This window comes from Amblyomma mixtum, chromosome 3 (genome assembly GCF_055824585.1).
Source record: "Amblyomma mixtum isolate Tamu chromosome 3, ASM5582458v1, whole genome shotgun sequence".
Taxonomy (NCBI): domain Eukaryota; kingdom Metazoa; phylum Arthropoda; class Arachnida; order Ixodida; family Ixodidae; genus Amblyomma; species Amblyomma mixtum.
The window spans coordinates 228,321,895-228,338,937 of NC_143014.1; the positions used below are offsets into that span (position 1 = coordinate 228,321,895).

Genomic DNA, 17,043 nt, shown 5'->3' on the forward strand with positions numbered 1-17,043 from the left:
CTCGGGTGGATGCCAATGAGTAATTACTCTCTTATTAAAAATCTACTCCACCTTGGGGGTTTCCCCTAAACATTTGACCAACACTGTTCCCACTTCGAGTTATTGATCAATTCGCTCTCGCCCTACCATAAGCTTGCCGTCCCGGTTAGCTCAATTGGTAGAGCGACTGCTCCGGTGAAGCGGTGGTCCCGGGTTCGAACCGCGGACCAGGACGAATTTTTCTTTAACTACAAAGTTTCGGAGAAAGCTGTATAGCTTTTCTTTGTAGCCTTATGGCTGCGCTCGGGTGGATGCCAATGAATAATTACTCTCTTATCATAAATCTACTCCACCTTGGCGGTTTCCCCTAAACTTTGACCAAGGCTCCTGACAATTGCAGCTTTTCCTTCTCAGTCTGCCTTGCTTTCTTCTTTGGCAAGTGCTTCACTAGAATTGATTAACGAGGCAGTGTAGTCTCTAGCTTTTTGGCGTTATCTAAACAACTGTACAAATAGTAATGCTATAGCAAATAAAATTTAATATTATGCAATTTTAAATTTTACAGAAGGGTGTGGCGATCCCCCGTGGAGCGACTAATAAATCAGGTATTTGGTGCATACCACCTAGAAATTTTCGTAATTTGTGACTTCGTTGTAGTAATTGAGCTCATTTTTAACAGTTGTCAGCACAGGACACTGTTTTCATTTATTGTTGCTGCTTTTCTGAGAGAGAGAAAGCGAATAAAATGCATGAGTGCATTGTTCTTCAAGCAAGATTTCTACAAGTTCAAAAACACCGTTATGTTACTACTTAAAAGTCGAGACAACTGCTAGCCAAATACGTCACTTTTAATCAAATACAGTTCCAAATAAAGTACGCTATTTTTTACAAAAATTAAAGGTTGTGAAAAAAAAACTCCAAAGTACCGCCTTCACCATACGGCCGGTACATGGCGGCTCGGAAGCCAGAGCGACCTGCATAAAAAGAAAATAGACAAGTGCATGAGTTCAAATAAAAAGGAAACAACCACTGCGAAATCCACTTCGCCTAAGTCTGTAAATATAATTAACACAGGCACAGAGGCCCCGATCTCTTTAAGTCAATTCTACAATTTAGGTGCAGACTAAATAATGTTTGCGGGTACGAAGGAAAAAAAATGCATGGAATATTTGTATACTGCAGCGTAGTTTTTTGTGAAGCTCGCAGACACACCACGTACTCATCACCATAAGGCAATTTCATTCGGCTTGAGGAAAAACCGGAATTCAAAATCCCGAATGCCATTGGGCATGAAGATTTTATATCTTTATTTTAAAATCTGGAGATCCTTAAGCCAAAGCTATAGATGTCAACTGTTAACTGCAGAGACCTCCTCAGCTGAATGCTAAAAGAAATGGTGTCTTGTTCTCCCCTCTTCCGATGCATAAAACATGGCGGAGGCTCTCATCCACCAAAAACAAATGCCGCTTTGGCGATATCTTTGCCTGAATTCTATCCGGCATAGTATATTTCATTTCCGAAATGTAGCGTGGGCGATGATAGTCTCCGCAATTACACACTGTTCGCATACTTAAACAACGAGCTACAAATACCGCTCCCCCCACTAAGAGACCATTACAGGGACACACGTGACTCTGGAGGGAACGTAAACGCAATCCCGTATAGCTGACAGCATAAGACGGAATGTAACCGACGATAGGACAAATATGTGTTCCACATGGTTCATACCTTTCCACGCTTTATTACGTGGGAGAAGGGAATACGTGCCTCATACTATCTCTGCCCCACATCCCGCATAGCTTCTGAAAAAAGTGCGAGCCAATGCTACTAAATGGGCTACTGCAAAGAAAAGCGAAGAGCGCTCGCCAGGTAGTGGCAAGCAGGGCGAAGTACAAATAACATTATTAGAAATACCAAAGCATGCAAACCACATATTACAGAGAACCAGAAGTTTCTTTTACTTGTGCCTATTTCTAAACATGTGACGTCGAAAACGCCATTTAAAATCTGGTTATTTTACATTTCATTCCACTGTGCCTAATCTATTATTCCTCCTTAAATCCAGACAAAAGGAACTCGGCGTCTTCCTTGTCGACTATTCAGTCGAATAAGATACGAATAAGATATTCTAAACTGTGAGACAATCCGTGTCGATGGAGCAGCCTGGTAAAACCTTGGGCACAATGCAGCACATTGGTTTCGCGCTTCTGCAACTGTTAGCAAAAATTCAGGGTCACATTGGCTCTCTAACGTGCTCCAATGCGAAAGCCTTTCCTTGCGCAATGGATTGCAATCATTTCTTTCTATTTTATTATTATTTTTTTAGTTTTTAGTTTTTTTTTACCTTTTCTCTTTTTAATGCTTTAAATTTTTGCTTTACTTTGTTTAAACTTCTTTTCATTTGTCCGTTAGGAAAGGGAGGAAGATGGGAGTGAACAAAGACATCGTATTCACTAGACGCGCCTTCGTTTATTTCAAAACATGGAGCTGGCATGGCGGAGTGGTTAGCGTGCTTGTCTCGCACTCCGGATACCCTCGTTCTATTCCCCCAACTTGACCAGTTTCCTGCTCGGTTTTATTCATTTATTTAACTTGGAGCATCACTATATCGAACCTTTAATCGGTTTCATGGTTACTAGCCAAAGTACCAGTGACCATGTTTGTAATTCGCGCACTGTGACGTCAGGACCATTTCAACCAATTGAAAAGCGGGAAATTTCTGATGACAAGGCCTGCTTACAACGATGAGGAATTAAGCGCTTCCGCTTTAAAATGTTAGGAAGCCACTGCTGCTGACGAGCCACCAGGCTGACCAGGAGTCGAAGAGTTGTCGTTGGTTCCCTCTCGTAAGTTTGTCAGTAAGTTTAAGGTCGTGAACAGAAGTGTGCAGGCGTCTGCGAGATGCCACTCACGCAGGTTGGCGGGGGAAAGCAGCCGAGATCACCGACCGCCGGCTCCCGCGGGACCGCTCCGCCACGTTGTGCCCGCTGAAGCACTGCCAGCACCTTGGCAGTGGTGGTGGTGATAGTGGTGGCGCCCGGCCCAGCCCATAACGCCTTCCGCGTGGGTGACTACGCGGCAAGGCCAACACACACGTCGCTCTCCACGCATGCCGGGTAGCGGAGCCTGGCCCGTTAAAAGAGACGTTAATAGATGACGTCCTCTCAAATATTTCCGAAGAGCAATTCAGAGCAAAGCCTGTATACCCAACACTCTCCTGCCCAAAACAGATTAGCCACTATTTATGGGCCGATAGAAAAGGATTCATGCAGTCACACTTTTATTCGTGAGGAATGTCCTGGTGAAACAAATATTAAAACTATCCGCTAGCCGGATTCTCCTAAGCGCAGCCTCTTAAAGGCGCGCGTAGAAAAAACGCCGGTACCATTATATGGCTTTCACCGTAGCGGAAGCAATGCAGTGGCTGGTTTTTACACATTAGAAAAAAGAATCAAGAGAACCTACCCATATTGACAGGATTTTTCTTCTAAATACGGCACTAAGAAGCGAAAAGAAACATTGCCGATATATCACAGGCACTTCCTTCATCATTCTTAAATCATCGCTCACAACTTGAAGCCGACGCGTAGCACATTGTTCTCCAGTTGAACTTTCATCGGTTGTCGCTTATCACTTACTGGTTCTCAAGTAGTGCAGTGAAGTCTGCACAGATAAGCGGAGATTCATGGTTAAAACGACTGGCCGCTAAACCGCCGCGCAGTTTCGAGTAGGTTGATCTAAATCTTCCGTCCTGCCGACAAGCATTTAGCGAATGAAACACCATAGCATCGGTTTCTCTGGTTGTTCCGTGTCCATTACAGATTTTGGTTCCCGACACCAAGACGCGTACTTTCTGCGAGCGTGGCTGATCGGGCATGTTGAAAATTCATGACAACTAGGAATGCAACACTGCGTAAATTTAGGAGACGGAAGACGGAAAGACGGAACACCACCCTTAAGAAAACATCTACCGACTCTGCTTAGAAACCCTAGTGACTTTCGAAATTAGGACCTTATACCTCTCATGACTTTCTGTTGATTTTCCTTATGAAGTAATAATGGCTTTCCAAAATGAATTGGCCACCGTGGTTCCAGAGTGTTCTTAATTAATCCTTTTCTGATTATTGGTTCTTGACTCTGTCATGTCCGACCTGCGGTTGGAAAATCCGGTCCAAATAATGACATCACTATTGCAAAATAAGTACAAAAATAAAAAAGTCAAGCAAAAGCAAAAAGCGTAATAACTCTCGACGGTGTGCGGATTTGGACCGCCGACCTAAATCTGTGGATCGCACCGCGCTACCAACTACACCACGCCCCCCCACGCTGATTAGCCAACTCATGTGGCATGATACATGTGGCCAAACTTTTTTCCAGTTCTTTCCATTTTGTGTAAATGTAGCAATATGCTCACGCAGGAAAACAACGTTGTTCAGAAGCTCCTTTCAGGCCTGTTGGGCGTGCCATCGTATTCCGAGCCTTGACGTGCAGCGAGCTGGCCACATCAAAGCGCTTGGCAAACTGCAGGTATCAGAACGACAGCTGCCCGTTCTACTATATTAGCGCTCCTTATTCTTGGTACAGAACACACCATTGTGCAAAACGGCACTCCGGGGCATTAATTAGTCTAATAATGCGCTAGATACATTCACAACCTGCGAGCACGGTAGCGACACAAATCTTTCTAATCCAGCTGAACATTTGAATAACGTAAACACACATGATGGGGTCACTGAAGATCGAGAGAGTGCGCTGTCTTCTTTTTCTATCTCGCACATTGGTACACCGCATGCTGGAATATTGGGTTTTAATTTGTTGTGCTCTTTTTACACTGCTCGGAGTTATATTGAAAACAGCGCTCGCTTACGTTTGCAGCCTGACGCACTATATGGAGCCTGCGATTGAGGGAGCCTTTCATATTACGTTCTTCGTTGCTTTACACCACTGTCTTCCAGCCTATATTTTACACTTTGCAAAAAAAAAAAACTTGTTCCCATCCCTTTTGCTGGTAGCACGTTATTCAGTCACTCAATTTAACATCATCACGCGATGCGCCCATCGCATCGGATAGCGATCAGAGGTAACGACCACTCATCTGGACACTAAAGCACGAAAAGAGTCGAATGCTTTGTGTAATATTTGAATTGCTGTCGACAAGCATAATTTATTTTTTCAATAAAAGTATCACTAGCCAATGCGCAACATCTCTTTTTGCACACTGCCGACACTGCCATAAATTCACAAATTATAACTCCCCCCCCCCCCCCCCCAGTTGCCTCCTGCGCTTGCTCTATTTATTTCATGTATGTCTTTGCGCGTACCCCAAAGAATGCATGAAAACAACATGAGAGTTCTTGATGTGTAATGGTATTAGAGAAATTCATGTGAAATCACTTCTGAATCTTCTCTGGTATATTTCTGCATGGGGGTTATCGGCAAGCAAGGCCACTTTATATATCTGATCGCCATTGACGTAAGCAAGTCTTCTGTATTAGTGCAAAAGAGACTCTGCTCAGTTTTTATTGTTGAAAGACATCAATACCTGGCATCGTGGTGGCTTCGTGGTGACTCATAATAATGCGTCACAAGGAACGTATGAACATGAGACCAGAAACTGAACGCTCATGTTCACCTCCGACACACACATGAAAGATTGATAACCTTGTTCTAACAGCGTCATTCCTCCACGTGCCCGCACAACCACGTTTCACGAGACATTCTTTGTGCGCAGCGCTCGCGAGTGTAATGGCCTTCGCAACCATCTGGGGCTCATCGGTGATCCTGCACTACTTAAGACTGCCAACCAAGAAGCTGTCTCATCATAACCATGTATATCACAAGCCTGTCACAATTTATTGCCGTCCAAACGCCCAGCCCTCATGTAAAGTCCTATATCGGGGAATGAAGAAAGAAGGTATGTGCTGACAGGGCCTGTGAGTAATATCACAGATAAAAGCTTCATATTTGATTCTTATAACGCTAATCCCGCATCACAGAAACACCGTAAAATCATGCTTCACCAAGAACGTGCAGTAAAGCATAGCAACGTGCCGCAAAGAATAGCTAGCTTTTTTGAAAATTTGGAATGTGCTTTATAGTACAAGTAGTATGCAAAAAATTAAGAAATCCCTCGATTGTTTGATCGGCTACTCTCACCATTTCGTACTTAACGGCTCGTAGTGCGTGCTTACGCACTGCTACATGCCGCCAGATCGCATTATGCGCTATGTTGCCTGGAACGACTACGCCTCCACAACAACACGCTTTATCATGTGTATACTAAATAAGAAGCGGATTTGAAAGTCCCAAAAAGTGGCCTATATGCGCTTGTTCACTGTCGTCGCCTTTACAATCTTACCATGGGCCTGAAAGTTGTAAGATAAAAGTTAATCATTTGTGTCCGTTGACACACTTTAGTTTCATAATAACGTGTTGCTACCTATGGACAGCGCAGCTAATGAAAGTAGGAGAAGACGACGTCAGCTTATTTTAACATCCTTTAGCATTTGCATTATGAAATAATATTGAGTACGTAAAGTTGTTAGCTTTACCAGAAAATAAACTTATAAAGCACGAAATTTGTTTAGTACTTTTCTGAAGAACCCAAGCACCGTTTAAGACAGTACAAGATAAACTTTCAAAAAGCATCTTGCTCAAGATCACCTAACGAGTCCTACAGCTAACCCTCTCATGTGCACTTTACCGCGTCATCACATATACGCTTGCAAAGAAAATTAAGTGGAGAATGTTGTCAGGCTTTACATGTAGGATCAAAGCTCAGGGCTACAATACGAAAGCGGAGTAAAACGAATTATAAATTTGAGTAGAACTTTTTAGTGATAATCGGTTACAAAAATGGCACACTGCGACAGCGCGCTAGGAACGTTGCCGAATTTCGGACAGGGAAGGAAAGTGTAAAGCGGGAGAAATAAAGACAGACTGCTAAAAAACTGAAAATGTTTCGCTAGCACTCAGCGAATTTCGCAATTTATGCAACATTTCCAAATATTCAAATTTTTTTTCTAACCCTATCGCATCTCATCACCTTCAGGCGGAAAGTTGTGGAAGTTTAAAGAAACAGTCTTATACAGCAGTAAGTACACATGTCGCAACTATCCGATAATATTGTGGTGGAGTGCGCTGGGTAAATCGCCCTGGAATATGTCGCACACCCCTCCTAACACCGAGGTCCCCAGACCTCTCCCTGTCGACACGCCAGTGCATCGGGTCAGTCGCCGAAATCTAGGACTGTCCCCTGAGCATGGACTATTTGACTCTACCTCGGCGCCTGCCCCTCGACCAGTCATGCAAGGCGTCGCGTACTACACCGTCCAGAACCCACGGCTAAAAAAGTCATTTCACGGGACTCAGCTGGAAGACGTGGAAGATTGGCTCCTTCAGTTTGAACGTGTCGCCTCTTTTAAGGCGGAAGCCTTTAATGCCTCATCATTGTAAGCAGGAGTTGTCGACAGAAATGTCACGCCATTCAATTGGTCTAAACGGTCGTGACGTCAGAGTGCGCGAATATCAACAGGGGCCAATTGTACTTTGGCTAGTAACCACACAACTAATTAAAGGGAGCGTATAGTAATGCTCAAAGTAAGTGGGAGCAAGATAAGCAAAATAAGCGCAAAGTAAGTAAGTGGTTCGGTTAATTGCTTAATCACCCAAATGGAGTAATTATTCTTTCTAATCAGGCCAGATAAATAAATAAAACCAAATAGGAAATTGGTCGAGTTCGTGAATCGAACCCCGGTCTCCCCAGTGCGAGACGAGCATGCTTACCACTCCGCTATGTCACCTAGATGATTTGGAGTGAACAAAGGCGCGTCTAGTGAATACGGTGTCTTCGTTCACTCCCATTTTCCTCCCTTCCCGTTACATCTAGGTTCAGGTGTCCACCGAGGTATGCGAGACAGATACATTTCCTCTCCTCAAAAACCAATTCACCGAGGAGCAAGGCGTAGAACCGAACGGGTGATGGCGTTCTATGGACTCCCTGGCAGCGTTGCAAGACGCTGTCGCATTTAACTCTTAGATGCGAAGCTTAAAATCTTAACACATCAGTGACGCAAGAAGCAACACCGCGCTTAAGGCTTTCGCCTCACCACACTTTAGGTCAACAAAATGCCCCCCTGAATTTTTTAACCAATGGGATGACGCCGCCAAGCTGAGGAACGTTTTCTTCAGTTTGGAGGGCGGTGCTCGTACGTGGTACGAGAACCGTGAGGACACTCTTTTATCATGGCATGAGTTCCGACGTCAATTGCTCGCCGTGTATGTCAGCGCTGATCGCCGGGAGCAAGCTGTACGCGCCCTGCAGTCCCGCATGCAAATGCCCAACGAAACGGTTGCGATGTACGTCGAAGACATGACGCGTCTCTTCCGACGGGCTGACCCAGCCAAGACGGAAGCCAAAAAGCTGCGCCACCTAATGCGTGGTGTTAAAGAAGAGTTTTTTGCCGGCCTCATGCACAGCCCCCCAAGCACTGTTGCCGAATTTATAGCGGAGGCTGTCACGATGGAGCAAGTCCTCCGGCAGCGTTCCACCGCGTACGACCGGCCACTCCTTTTGCTTCTGTTACGGAGTCTCTCCCGGCGTTAAACAGCAATACCGACTTCCTCCGTGACATGATCCGCGCTGTCGTCCGGGAAGAGCTAGCGAATATCTGTGGTATGTCGCAGCCAACGGCCAACTCCCTTATGGGCGTTATCCACGAAGAGGAGCAGCAGGCTATCAGGACTCCGTTACTACGCGGCGAACCACAGCCCATCCAGACCAACTACTACCGCCCGACGTACGCTGAAGCTCTGCGACACCCTGCCCCAAATCCAGCGGCATTCCCACAACCCATCCAGACAGACTACTGCCGCCCGACATATGCTGACGCTCTACGACGCCCTGCCCCAAATCCACTGGCATTTGTTCAAACCCCGCATGACGTCCCGCTACCCTCCGTGCAGCCAGTGCAGCACATCCCGAGTAGTGATCGACGATCCCTGCGCAGAGCAGACGTCTTGCGTTGCCCTGACCGGCGGCGTTTGTGCTTCCATTGTGGGGAGCCCGGCCACCTGTTCCGCCGGTGCCCATATCGAGAGCTTGGCCTGCAGGGTTTTTCCTCCGATGCGCCACGACCCCGATTTGGCCAAAGGCCCCCTGAGATTGAGGAGTGCGTGACCCAGCAGCCCCTGTGGTCCACGGCGCGCCGTCAGTCCCGATAAACGTCGCCTCGCCGATCATTATTTTCACAGAATTTGATAACTTCTCGCGAGCGACGGCGGACCGCTCGCCCAGCCCTCGCCAGGAAAACTGAAGACAGCGACCTCTGGGGGCGTGGTCGCTGGATATCGACGCTGTAAAGACCCCCTGACGCCGCCGACATCCGATGGTAGAGCTCTGACTACGTCGACGACACTGGGTAAAGTAAAGGACCAATTCTCACAGGACATAACGGTGCTTATCGATGGTCACAGCATTAGCGCGTTGGTGGACACAGGAGCGGAGTATTCAATTATTAGTGGCAAATTGGCAGCGCTTCTAAAGAAAGTAACGACTCCCTGCTCTGGTGTGCAGATCCGGACGGCGGGGGGCCGTATCATTACTCCGCTTGGACATTGCACGGCTAGGGTCCAGATCACCGACTCGACGTTCATAGTGAGCTGCCTGGTGCTCCGCGACTGTTATCGTGACCTGATTTTGGGCGTAGATTTTCTCCGTGAGAATGGTGCCATCATCGACCTGCGGAACAGAATCGTTACGTTTTCTACAGCGAAAGCCGACGACACCTCCGACACCTCCACTGAGAGTGTTTTGATCCCGCCGTGCGCCAGTGTTTTTAAGGCGAAAGCATTGAATGCCTCATACTGTCGTTAGCAGCCGTGTCAGCAGCCGTGTCGGCAGCCGTATCGACAGCCGTGTCGGCAGATGTGTCCGCGTTTTGATGGGTGTCCACCTAGATATGCGAGACAGCTACTGCGTATAATTTCTTTTCCTCAAATACAATTTTCCCTTTCTTCATTACGGCCCCTCTTTCTCTTTCTTCTTTCACTCCATCCCTTCCTGTACGGTGCGGTTTGGGTGTCCACCGATATGACAGAGAATTACTGCGCCATTTCCTTTCCTCAAAAAGCACTGCGTTCAAAGGGCAAGGCATCGCGCCGAACGGGTGGTGGCCTTCCGTTCCGTGGACTGCCTGGAAGCGCTACAACACGCTGTCGCGTTCCACTACTATACGCGAAGTTTAAGCGTCATTAATTATCATTTAATTAGCATTTAGTCATTAATCAGTAATTAGCAACTAATTAGTAATTTGTCATTACTTCGTCATCAATTATGTGTTTCCGCACCACTTTGACTGCCTAAGTGACACTGGTGACGTCCCCAGTGTCACAGAGGAAGTCAAAGTGGAGCGGAAAACGCTTTCGCCTCTACGCACTTTTGACGGTCGAAGTGTCTCCTGAATTTTTTGCAAGCGTTGAATGCGGTAATAGACGACGTGATGGACCTGCAGTCGCCGAGAGCAAACCTCTCCTTGCTACTGACACACGGCATTTGCTCGGCCCGAAGCCTTGCCCACCTCCATAACGGTCGGTCGGAGCTCCTGATTACCAATTTTACGAACTAACCTCGTCGCCTTTTCCGAGCTACTGCCATCGCGTGGGCAGACCAATTGGCACATGTTACTGAGTGCTTTGCGACCGAGGCCATGGTACAACCAGACACGTCCCTGGATCGCATCGATATTAGCTCCGGGTTATCAGCGACTCAACAGCACGACCTACGCGCCCTACTGCTCCAATACAAAACCTGCCTCGCATTCTCCTCGAAAGTGCGGCAAACGGCGGTCACGAAGCATCGAATCATCGCTTTCGATGAAGCTCGCCCCTTACGACAGCAGCCGTACCGCATTTCTCCGAAGGAACGCGACTTCGTCCAAACGCAGGTGAAGGAGATGCTTACAGCCGGCATTATTCAGCCTTCTAAGAGTCCGTGGTCGTGGCCTGCTGTTCTGGTAAAGAAGAAGGATGGGACATTGCGCTTGTGCATTGATTATCGTAAGCTGAACGCCATAACAAAAAAGGACGTCTACCCACTGCCTCGCATCGACGAATCACTCGACAGACTTCACCGCGCCAAGTATCTTTCGTCGATCGACCTAAAGAGCGGATATTGGCCGATTGAGTTTGATGAACGTGACCGCAAAAAAACTGCCTTCATCACACCCGACGGCCTATATGAATTTAAGGTGTTGCCCTTCGGCCTTTGCTCAGCGCCGGCGACGTTCCAGCGCATGATGGACACTGTTCTGGCTGGCCTCAAATGGCAAAACTGTTTAGTTTATCTAGATGACGTGGTGGCGTTTTCAGAAACCTTCGACCAACACCTTGAACGCCTACGGACCGTGCTGGATGCCCTGCGGTTGGCTGACTTGGCACTTAAAAACGAGAAATGCCACTTTGGCTACAGAGAGCTCAAGTTTCTCGACCATGTTGTCAGCGCCGACGGTGTAAGACCCGATCCCGAGAAAACTGCCGCCGAAGCCGAGTTTCGTCGTCCTCCTACAAAGAAAGCGCTCAAGCGCTTCTTGGGTTTGTGCGCCTACTACCGCCGTTTCATCGCAGTCTTCTCCAAGATCTCTGAACCCTTGGCCCATTTAACGCGTGAAGATACACCGTTCGTCTGGACTGCCGAGCAACAGGCTACTTTCACAGAGCTGCGATGACGGCTGCACACTACCCTTGTGCTTGCTCATTTTGATGAGGAGGCTGCTACCGAGATACACACCGATGCTAGCAATATTGGGCTTGGTGCCGTCCTCGTTCAACATAAAGAAGGCGCGGAACGTGTGATCGCGTATGCGAGTCGCATACTCTCGCGCACCGAAATCAACTACTCCATCTCAGAAAAGGAGTGCCTCGCTGTCATCTGGGCCACGATGAAATTTCGGACTTATATCTACGGTCGCCATTTCAAAGTCGTCACAGACCACCATTCCTTGTGCTGGCTGCCCAACCTCCGGGACCCATCAGGCCGCCTACCACGCTGGAGCCTTCGCCTTCAGGAATTTGAGTATACAATTCTCTATAAGTCCGGACGTAAACACGAAGACGCCGACACGCTGTCGCGCGCACCCGTCGAGCATGCAGATGATAGCACAGAGGACGACAATCGTTTCCTATGCGTGATCAGCAGTTCGGACTTGCTGGCAAGGCAGCGTGCTGACGCTGACCTGGGGTCTGTCATGGATCACCTAGAGGGCCATGCTTGCAACGTACCTCGGCCCATTTCCCGCCACTTCTCCTTTTTTGCATTCGCAATGGCGTACTGTACAAGAAAAATTGCTGAGGCTCAGCTTGGCTAAGCCTGGGGAATGCGAAGCATATTAGTGACTAGGCTTGGTAATACATGGCTTTCCTTGGTTGAATACTTGGTCATTTTAATACAACCACTAGAAGCCTTCGTCGTGGGGGAAGACAACGGCATGGCTACAGCGGAACGCCGACTAACCCCGAGACGCGCGTTGGGTGAGCGCCTGGATTGCCACGGAAGCCGCGTCTGCCTGCCCGGTGGAGCGAGCGTTTCACCTACACCGAGTGTGAACGCGCGTTCGAAATGCGCGGGAATGCGCGGGTGTGACGGCTAGGGGTCCCACGGCGACGGCGCGAGGTGGAGGCCGGCTCTTTCATCCGATGTCACGTGGCGTGACGTCACGGTGTCACGTCGCGTGACGGCTAGGGGTCCCACGGCGACGGCGCGAGGTGGAGGCCGGCTCTCTCATTAGATGTCACGTGGTGTGACGTCACGGTGTCACGTGTGTGACGTCACGGTGTCACGTGGTGTCACGGCTAGGGGTCCCACGGCGACGGCGTGAGTGGTAGCTCTAGCAATATGCTTCGCATAAAAGCACATAAATGCCATGATACACTTCGTTGTCATACGTGATCTCTTAGGGGCTTCGCGCATCGAAGCAAAGCCGCGCAGGCGCACAGGGGCCCGGGGGAGAAGCGCTGCGTTCAAAGGGCAAGGCATCGCGCCGAACGGGTGGTGGCGTTCCTCCCTTCCTGTACGGTGCGGTTCGGGTGTCCTCCGAGATGACATTAGGCCCGTAAACATTTCATGCTTACTGTACTCTCGGTTACGGGAGAGGCAGAGATTTTTGTCCTGATCGTTTGGAAGTCAATAAACTTCTCTTTATAGTATGAGACACAAGGACATTCAAGTGGTTGTATTAGAAACAACGCTCTTCCAGCCGGTGCTCTCGTTCTTCGGAGGATTCCATGGCGCGCCTTTGTCGTCTATAGGCATTCCGACGCTCCAAACGAGTCGACATACTACTACACTCACTACCGTCCACACTGATTGAAGCACAGTTTAACTCTTGCACCAGAGTCGATACACCACTGTCCGCACTGGTTGAAACACAGTTCGTCGGCGCGAGGTGGAGGCCGGCTCTCATCCGTTGTCACGTGGTGTGACGTCACGGTGTCACGTGGTGCGACGTCACGGTGTCACGTGGTGTGACGTCATGGTGTCACGTGGGGGTCCCACGGCGACGGCGTGAGTGGTAGCTCTAGCAATATGCTTCGCATAAAACTCACGTAACGGTGACCGGACCTACCTCCTAGTCGTGCCATCAGACCCCCGCGACGACATCCTTTCCACGTGTCATGATGAGCCCACCTCTGGTCACTTAGGATTTGCACGCACGCTCGCTCGAGTGCGTTAGACCTTTTATTGGCCTAAACCGGCAGCGACCATCCATCGCTACGTCAGAGGTTGCCGTCAGTGCCAGCGTCGTAAGTAGCCACCGTTAAAGCCGGCAGAATTACTCCATCCAATTGAACCATCTCGCACACCTTTTGACCAAGTCGGCATTGATCTTCTGGGCCCATTCCCTGTATCACCATCTGGCAATAAGTGGATTATAGTTGCGACTGATTATTTGACGCGCTATGCGGAAACCAAGGTGGTGCCCCGCAGTACATCCTCGGAAATCGCGCATTTCTTCATACACCGCATCATTTTACGACACAGCGCCCCGTCCTCCGTAATCCCCTACAGAGGCACCGCGTTTACAGCACAGCTCATGCACGAGGTGTTCCAGCTGAGTCACACGACCCACCGCAACACTACTGCATACCACCCGCATTCAAACGGGCTCACGAAGCCGGACGGCCTACACACCAGGAGAGTGCCGCATAAAGTAAAATTACTCTGTTTCGTGCTTAGCGTTCGGTATATCGGCAGTCATGGATGGCAATCGTTCACCGCCGAAAGCACAGCACGCCTAAAACAAGCATTCAAAAAATTGCCTTCGCTAACGCTTTGTGAACGTTAGGCATCCCGTGAGGAAGCGTGATTTTTGCGCTTAAAACACACCTAGCTTACAGCAAGGGTCCAAAAAATCAGCACATTCTCGCTTGCTAAGCACAAAGAATTCTAGAGTGTAAAAATGGTTTATCTCCGCACGACACAATTCTTAGCTTTGAATTGTTTGTCTTATATGGCTAGCTTCTGCGTAAGGACAGAACTGTTCATTGTCAGCAGTGCATTCTACACGTTTCGATTCTTTATGCGGCACGAAAGGTATGCACGGTGCAGCGCTACGTAAAGAGGGCTCGATCGAAGCCGGTGTTTTACTTACCCACGATGCGCAGCGTTTTCACGCAACCTCTGTTACTTACGGAGCAATTCCTCATTAGCGTCCAATCGACCGGAACGATACAGCTATAAAAGATAAGTTTGTCTCATCGGGTTTAACAACCCGAAGGCGGTCAGACTATAGAGATTTTAGGGAAGCTTCGCGTTTGGAGAAGAAATAGTCCATGTTCTCTGATTGGACACGGGACCATTGCCTGTAAGAGGCGGTTGGTCTGCAAACTATGCTTATCAGTCCCGCCAGTTGATGGTGGGGCGAGACCGAATCGATTAACAACTCTCAGCGGGAATGATGTTAGACCATTGTATTGAGGGCAAGCCCATCATGTGGGGAAAATTTAGATTCGGGCATAATTGCTTATTCGTGTCATTAAAGCGATGAGGACGCTCAGCTCGGCTGTGCAGGACCAATGCGGAGTCAGCCAGCGGAAGGACAACCGCGCTAGCGTATCGTCTATCTGCTATTGGACATGAAAGGAGAGGACGCTGGAGCCGTGCGTGCGCTCGCGCGCCGTAGCGGAAACGGGAACAGTCAGCTACGAATGACGATCTGGATTGATGATCCACTCCTGTAACTAAATTTCGAAATGTGCGCAACGAGCGAAAGCGTCATTTTTTTTTTGTCCTTTCCTGTTTCTGAACCGCAGCGTAGCCAACAGTTACATGAGCCCGGTTTACCTCACTGAAATTTTCTGGCCTTTCTCACAGACCTTTCTACAGGCATGTGGTTCAGCGTGCGTGCCAGTTACTGTGTTCAGACAACGTGCTTTGGCTTAATGCAAGTTATTTTTTCGTGTTGTTGTTCTTCTTTAATCTGCTCGCAAATATCGCTTTAAATTTTCCTTCTTGCGAACAAACCACCATCTTAGGTATGCGCCAATCCTAAAGAACACAACAGCATACTTTTGGCGACAAAAATAACAAAATATTTTCGATTTCTACGGGTACAAGATATCGTGATAGCTTTCTGATCTGCTATTATTACGTGCACAATTTCATCTTCGGGAGATAGGCCGGCATTGTAGTTGGTAAACTTTGCAAACATGCTTTCACTGTTTTACGCCATGTTCTCTACCGTAAGCACGTCTCTTTCGTAGGTCCTAGCTCATTTGAGCACCGCTAAGACTTGCCGCTGCGGCACCTTGCGCAAGCGCCACGAAGAAGAGGAGGCAGAAAAGCATTAGAATCGCTCGTCCGCACGCGTAGCACCTTCCTCGTTCAGCATTCGGCGATTCCAACGCAGACACTGTACTGGGCGTTCCTTCTTTCTTTGCGAGTAGCCATGCAGAGTGACTCCTTGAAGACCGTTCCACGTGGACCTTTAGTCGGAGCGTCGCGTGTGTCGCCGGGCCTCCTCACATCTGTTTGGCGTGCCGCCGCCAGGCCTGGACTAGGCTCCTGTCTTGGGAGCTGTGGCCGCAACGTGGACTCTGCAAAGCAGCCAGCTGAGCGGCCACCGGTCTCCGACTCCCACAGGGGCCTAGCCATCTCGTATCGGTGGCTTATCGGTGCTGCGAGAGAAAACACAAGGTCAGGGAGGTGGTGCCGGCCGCTGCTACCGATCTCCACGTCCGTGTCCACGCAGGCTGTATGTCGGGGAAAGAGCCCAGCCTGGCGGGCTCTTTCGACCACCGCGACCACCCATCGACCACCGCGGTGCTTTGTCATCAAAGGCTTCTCCGGTGAGTTTCATGCAAAGAGACCAGAATTGAAAATCATTCGATTTCTTCTGATATTTTGGTCACAATCTTATTTCTAGCTTCTTTATTACTGTAATATTGAAGTACAGCCACTTGATAGTCTTTCCTGCGAGGCACTGGGAATAGCTTTAAGAAATTAGAAAAATTCAATTTCGTCCTACCGCCTCTGGTTCTGCAATATCCGCAAAAAAATTCGAAAGGTGGTTGTGCAATGTGATATGACATATTTCTTCCAGAAGTATTGAATTTACATTTACTTCTTCTGTTACGTTTTTAAAATGATCGCCTCCCATGGTGTCTTTAAATTTGCTTCGGCGGTCGCATTTTCTTGTGATGCTGCAAGTTCTTCTTTTGGGTCCTGGCTTTTGCAGGATGGAGGTGACTGTGTGGGTGATGAGTGGAGGCTTGAACTCGCCTTCGCTTTTTCGTTACGCTGCTGCATAGGCTTCTCATGGGAGGCTCCTAGAGAGGTAGAATGGGTGGTTGCAGCTTTTGGAGGGGGGATGTGGGGGCGGAGGGGCACGTGCTTGGGCGAGTGGAGACTCGTTGGTGCGAGATGAATTTCTCCTCAGCGTGGAGGCTTTATACGCGTCCGCCGGGGTGGCTCAGTGGTTACGGCGCTCGGCTGCTGACACGAAAGACACGGTTTCGATCCCGGTCGCGGCGGCCGAATTTTGATGAAGGCGAAATTCTAGAGGCCCGTGT

At 48.7% G+C, this 17,043-nt stretch overlaps 1 pseudogene; it reads left to right on the forward strand.

The window, feature by feature from the left end:
• The first annotated feature begins 8,655 nt into the window (after window positions 1-8,655).
• Window positions 8,656-12,366, forward strand: LOC149353941 (uncharacterized; annotated as a pseudogene).
• The last annotated feature ends 4,677 nt before the right edge of the window (window positions 12,367-17,043 follow it).